Consider the following 7031-nt stretch of genomic DNA (forward strand, 5'->3'; position numbering starts at 1 on the left):
CCTACATTTGATTTGATATTTAACAACTCTTTCAGAGCTTATGCTTACCACGCAGCTCTTTAAATTAAGCTGTCGCAAATTATCTTCATGATTGAAGTGCTGTTTAGCAATATTAAGTTAGTGCTCCTTTGTACCACAGTGAAAGTCGTGGAGAGAATTTTTGACCTTGGGCGAAAAAGATGCAGAAGCTGCTGGATCCACAGGATGGACATCATGGCCGAGGTGTTTGACATGCAATGACTGAAAACCTCCTGAATGAGGATGATTGTAAACGTAGATTACACAAGTCCTACACCTTTTTAACTCCACTGCAATGTTGATTTACAACACATGGACATTCTGTATTATGGTTACGTTTTTCAGTACTCATTACAGATAAAACCAAAAAAAATACATAAATAAAAATACTGGACTTTATTTGTAACTGAAGATGTATCACTTTTCATCCGAAGCTCTTTCTCAATTTAATGAAACGAGGAGTGTGATTCAAGTTATAAAGCTGTGGTGTGCCGTCAGCTTGTATTATGGAGACTGACACATGCAGATCAATCTCCAGCAAGCTTACAGAACACCACAGCTTTATAACTTTAATCCCAGATTCCTTTTTTCATTGAATTGTGAGTGTTCCTCGGATGATTAGCGAAACGTCTTCAGTTTTAAAAAAAGTCCTGTGGTTTTGTTTTTATATTTTTTGGGGGGGATTTGCCGTGTCAAGGATAAATGAGAATCTTCACCAGCATTGTTACAGGTAAAAAAACAATTACTTCACTTATCTACACTATTGACATAAAAAAACACTGTAAGCACTTCATTTTTGATGATCAGATGGAAGCTCAAGACTTGAAAATGTTTCTTTTATTAGAAATAAAGACCTGTACAAAAAAAACAATTATACACTAATTATATATGCAACCTTAACAAGCTACATGTTTGGCTATTTGTGGGCTTACCTTGCAGGATCTACATTTCTATAGATCAACTATGATCTACTCTAAATATTTTTAAACATGTCTGTTTGCCATGGAACGGGCAATGGATTCCAGCACCCCAAGGAGTGCCTGACTGAAAGCAGCACTCTGTTCAGCCTCCTGCCTTCGCTGTGGTGCTTCCTCTCTGCGAACATCTGCTTCCTCTCTCCTCAAGGCCATCTCCTCCCTCCTAATTGCCTTCTCCTGCTTCCTCGCTGCTGCAGCTTCTTCTTACCTTGCTTTTTTGGCATCCTCACAAATAAAATGGAAGTGTTCCTCTCTCTGCTTCCGGTTCATCTCCTCTTGTTCTGTATGTGCAGAAACAAAGCTCTCTGCTGCACTTGTTGATCTGCGCTTTCTATTGCCTAGGAATAACACACAAGAAAATGGCTGTTAGATGATGAAGTACAGGTAGAGTTTTTAAATAAATTATTTACATTAAAGTTCCTGCTATTTTCAAAAGGTGTTTGTTTATAAGATCAGAAATGATTCTGTTCATAAAGCAGTCTAGTACTTTAATGATAGTAAGCAGGTGGGCATAAATAAATTACATGTAGTCATTTACAACGGTTTGTGCTAATTTAGAAAAAGAACAGAGCATCGTTAATCTGAACAATAATCACTACACCCTGTATAATTTCAATAATAAACTTCATAAATGAAAGTTTAAGTAATAAATTAATAACTAAATTTAACATTTATCCATTACAACTGAATAAACAAGTAGTTTGAATACATGCAAGGTGTTTTACAACAAAAACAAAACAACATTCATATCGACATGATCAATGTGATGTTAAACACGATTGTTGCTTCTTCTTACCTAGTAACGGGTGCTGTTCGGTGCCGCTCTGCTGCGTGTTGCCCGGTGGCGTGGATGTACTCGGTGGCGTGCATGTGCCCGGTGGCGTGGATGTTCTCGGAGCTGGTGTGGTCGGGAAGGGTCAGAAGCAGGAGGATTGGACAGTCAAAAGCAGAATCTGGCGAACCTTCATCTTCAGTGGGACTTTCTGCATCAAAATAAGAGTGGAAAAACAGCAACAGAGTACAGTTAGCAATGATGCTAACTAATGACGACGTAACCGAGTCAGCCTCGTTTGTTCAGAGTACTTTCAGAAAACGCAAAGAAACGGTTGCATGAGGAAAAGGAAATATGCTTAAAGTAAATAAAATACACTCACCATCAACTATTAGTTTTTTAAGCTTTCCTCTTTGCTTTGGTGTGCGATGGAAGCCCTGCACCGCCATCTGCGCAGACACCTCTTGAAAAATCTTTTCATTTCGTTTCGTTCCATCTAGCTCGCGCTGCACTTGTTCATCGGCCAGCAAACAGAGAAATGCCTGAACTTCAGCATTCGACCACGGTTGTGCCATGATTATTTGTTTTACCTTATAAAATATTCCAAAATAAGCTCCTCCGATTTCTTGTTGTCTGTTATGCGGGTGAAAAAGAAAATGGTGGATTGTGATTTCCGGTGGAAGACTGAATCTCCGCCCTCCACCAATGAATACGCCCCCTGACCAATCAGTGACCTACAGTGCGCTGATGTCACAACTAGACCCTACAAGAACCAGACCTGGGACCTCAGTGATTTAGGTCCCAAAAATGGGGTGGGTTCCGCCACTAGAGGCATTGTTGATAAAACACGCAATCGGCCACAACTAGTTACATAGGAGTACCAAAAAGCCCAGTGGATAAGGGGCTTAAGTGGATCTGCTCTGCGGCCAGACCCAAAGGTGCTGGCCTATTCTGGATAACTCCTGATCGCTCCTCCCACCTGGAGGAGAGTGTCCTCCCTCTGCGGCAGATTCCACGAGCGCCCCGATAACAGGTGTCGTAGGACTGGGAACCATGATGCATTCACGCGTTCGGGACAGAAGAGCTGTCAGTCCCTCCTCCTGAGCTCGGTTCAGAAATCGTGATATCAGAGGGAGTGAGGGAAAATGAAGAAGCATTTTGGCCATGAACTGTGAGCAAACGCATCCACCCCTAGCGGTGGTTCGTCCCATGGGCTCAATGAAAAACCATAGTTGACATTGAGCATTCTCTCGTGTTGCAAACAGGTCAACAGCTGCTTGCAAGATTTCTGCCACGTCTGAGCCATCAGCTCTGGATGGAGGGTCCCGGTCCCCGTGACGCAAAACCGTCCCTGGACATCACATCCGCCCCCTGTTCAGAACACAGGGGATGTACACTGCTCTGATAGAGAGCAGATTTGGTGTGCCCCACACAGCATCTGTCTCACAATGTGGAACATTTGGGTTGAGCGCATACACCTCCTGCCGGTTATGTATGCAACAGTCACTTGCTGTCTGTGTGAATCAAAAAATTGGTGATTCCGCAGTAGAAGCAAAGTGTTGAATCACATTCAAATAACCCGTGCGACACTCCAAAAACATTTAAATGAGCTGCTGTGTGGGGGACCACAGCGCCCCCACAGCTAGTTAAATGTATGTGCCTCTGTGAAGTCTGATGTGTGACGTAGGTCTGCTGATGGAAAACAGCTGATATCACTCTGCCGGTTTCACGTGAGTTGCACTGCGCCATCTGTCTGGAAAAACTGCTCAGCAGCAGCAGATGTCCAGATAAAGCAGAATTCTCCTCCCTGTTCTGTGTGGCGGCTGCCGAGCGGCTCAACGCATTTAATGGAATGTTGTCTCACAGTTCAAAATTGACAAATCTAGGATGAATCTCATCTTTCCGGTCCGCTGGGACCAGGGAGTGACGAGAATGGAACCCTGTGTTTTCCTCTCCTTCTGGGACCCTGGAAATTACATTCAAATCAGAATTTCCTGAGCTTCTGAGAGGGGGAACAAGATCTGTTCTAGAAATGACAGAAAACGTCTCTAGAGTTCCTCCGCATGGGGGGTTGAGCTGTACTGCAGCGTGAATCCCCTGCTGATAACGGTTCATCTATCCGTCTGGAGGGCGCGCCCGTTGTCATTCCATGTAACGTCTGGGAAGCGGGCACGCGTTTATGCTGTGGGCTCACATGCATGCTGATGTGAGCTGGTGTACGCTTACGGAGAAAGAAAAACTCGCACCCCCGAGCATGCGGGCCGTGTGCTGGCTGCTGATGCTGCAATACACAGCACCTCTGTGCTGTGCTCACGTTAGGGAAAGGGGCTTGCCCCCGAGCATGCAGAACTGATTAGGGTTGCTGCGGGTGCAGCGCTCAAGTTGCGGCTCGTATCCGTGCTGCCACTCCGCGTAACGGGAGTGGGTGCACATACGTGGTGCGTAATGTCTCACCACCTCCAACGCTGTCGTGCGTCGTGGAGACGCGCTCCGCACACTCATGAGGAGACTTTTATGAAAAGGCTCTGAAAAAAAAGTTTCCGTGCCATGCTCAGGCTGCGGGCTTGCATCTACGTTGATGTGAGCCGACGTGCATTGAGGAGTCATGTGTGTGCGCCCTTGTCGACGCTGCATCTTAGGCGAGGATTGCCGCGGGGGCGCGCGTTTGACTCTGGTGCGGTCAGGAAGCAGCGCGCGGCGCCGGTTGAGGGCGAGGTTTACCACTGGACTCGGTCTGCAGAACACGTTCATTCTTAGCTGTGAATCACGTGAGCTTTTGAGTGATTCATCGAGCTGCAGTGTTATTTTAGAAAGCCTTCTTCAAGGATGAATGAAGGAGCCGCTTTGAGACGTGTGAAAAACTGTTGATGCCGTGGGAGCGCGCGTTTGACACCACTGCAGTGAGACGTGTGTCGCTCCTGCTGAGAGAGAGATACATTACTGGGCTCGTACCACAATCTCACATTTACGTTGACGTGAGCGGCAGGCGCAGGGACCTGCGTGCACACTCTCCTAACGCAGCGCCGTATAGGTGAAGGCTGCTTGCGCCACGGGAGCCCGCGTTGGCACCGCTTGTGAGGAGTGTGCAGCTTAGGCTAAAAACGAGTTATTCCACTAAGACTCGTTGTGCGGGCCACTTTCACCTATGACTGTTGTGTCATGCGGGCATCTCACCTTAAAAGGCCACTGGCTCATTCGTGTGGAGTGTGTGATGGAGCCTCTGTAAGGTCATCTGAGCTGACAGACTGGCTAAAAGATACTTCATCATAAAATGATGTTATTCCCACATTCATGTCATCTTCACACACATCCAGCAAACCGTCATTCAGTCATCTCACTCTGAGCTCTGCGGTTTGTTGTCCTAGGACGCCACCTGCTGGCGATCTCCAGGAAAAGCTGACTTCCAGGTGCCGGGGATGTCTGACGGGTGGGGATGACATAGCAGAGTGGGGAAGTGTTGTGCGACTGTGGACCGTCTTGAAAATGATCCCTAGTTGATTTGTCCCTCCAACAAAAAGCTTTCTGCAGCTCCACCAAGAGGGAGGTGGAGTGATGGGCCAGAAGAACTTCTGGGAACCTCGTCCTCCAGCTGTGATGCGAGACCGGCGGACAACAAAGAGGCGCACCGGTTGAGGATGACGTCAGCTGCCCTGGAGAGGGACCGTACGTCTCCTCCCACCTCTGAACGTGTACGCCAACAGCGTAACGTGTTGTTTGCTGCGGCTGCCTGGAAACGCAAGCTGGTGAGCTCGGTTGGAGAGTGATGTCACCATCTGGTTATGCTATCCGGAGGCGCGGGACGCTGGTCCAACCTGGACATCTTGCTCCGAAAAAAGCCTCCATCAAGGCTCGGCTCCAGGGGGCACTGAGGGAATTTCCGCTCGGTGAATCCCTCCACTCTGGTGATGGGTGTGGTTGTGGGAACCGGCGCCCTATTCTGCCAGGAACGGCTGCAGCCTTGTCCCAGAAGGACGTCACTGCAGGGAAAGCGAGGCCAGATGGGGGTCAGGACGGTGAGCCGGATTGGAGCCCAGAAACATTCCTGCTGGATCATCCGAACTGGCGGGGGAGGCGAGGAACATAAAAAAGGTCCCTTCATGTCAGCCGCCTCCTGGATTAAGCTGGGCAAACTCAAGAGGGCGCCGTTGGCTGGGAGTGGTGTGGTCGCCGATGCGAAACAAGGTGATTCGCTCAGCCCCCCTCACCTTGTTTCACCTTGTCTCTACCGACACTACGCTCTCCAGGATGGAATGAGCAGCGGGGGCTGCTGCTGATGTTGCCTTTCCTGGAGGAACCATCCGATTCACTCCGAGAGTCAGCGATAAAAGGAAAATTACAAGATGGCGTCGTCCAGTGTCTAGCGACCTGTCACTGAGAAATACTCCTCAGCGCTTACCTTGAAACAAGACTGCTCGTCTGCTTCTCCTCTGGGAGGAGAGCTCACCGGGACGACAGGTTGACTTAATGGGCCAGGCAGTCTTAACAAAGGTTGGTCAGCTATACAACTTTCCTTCTTCGTTCTTCTGACAGTGCTATTAGCTCGCTGAAGAAAAATAGGAGCCGATTACCCGATCTTATCGTAATTTATACGGACCGGGTGAGTCCCACACAGCAAATGGGCGTGGAATAAATTTTTCAGTGTAATGCTTTGCATGACGGGATAAAACCCATTAAGCGACAGCCTTAAAGGGCGAAGCCCATATGAAATAGATTTTTTAGTTTTGGACATTTGCTATGATGCCTAACCATGGCAACAAGGCAGTTTTCTACGACCAACAGCAGCTGGTTAACATCTCAAGAGCTCAAATAATATCTCAACTACAGCCCCAAATCTCAAATGAGTTGAAAAGGATGTTCTGTGAACGCATTCTCATCAACCTGCCAGCTGTGCTCAAGTGCCTGACCACTGAGATCCTGGGAAAAGCAGGGAACACGGATCATGAGAGCTGAAGGACAGGAATGTCCCTCGGTACCTACAGTTGGCTGTCTGCTGCGACGAGGAGCTCGGCAGACTGCTGGGAGGAGTAGCCATCGCTCTGGGAGGAGTTCTGCCCAGCATTCGGGTGGTCCTATAGCCCGGGGGAACCGAGAGGCTGGGTGGACGGATCAGAGGGCATCGGCAGCCAGTTTCTTAGGATCCACTGTGGGATGGACCTTTACAAGAGATCCTTCGTGCCTACAGCCATCAGCATCTATAACATCTGTTAATGAAACGAGGATAACGAGTTACAAGAACAAATAATTTCCCTTTGGGATTAATAAAG

At 48.0% G+C, this 7031-nt stretch overlaps 1 protein-coding gene across 1 annotated transcript in view; it reads left to right on the top strand.

The window, feature by feature from the left end:
- LOC119421127 (immunoglobulin mu heavy chain) overlaps window positions 1–7031 on the top strand; it is a 159107-nt gene that overhangs the window by 44732 nt on the left and 107344 nt on the right. The gene's annotated exons all lie outside the window — the stretch shown is intronic.

The sequence above is a fragment of the Nematolebias whitei genome, chromosome 15 (genome assembly GCF_014905685.2).
Source record: "Nematolebias whitei isolate Nwh7 chromosome 15, NemWhi1, whole genome shotgun sequence".
Lineage (NCBI taxonomy): Eukaryota > Metazoa > Chordata > Actinopteri > Cyprinodontiformes > Rivulidae > Nematolebias > Nematolebias whitei.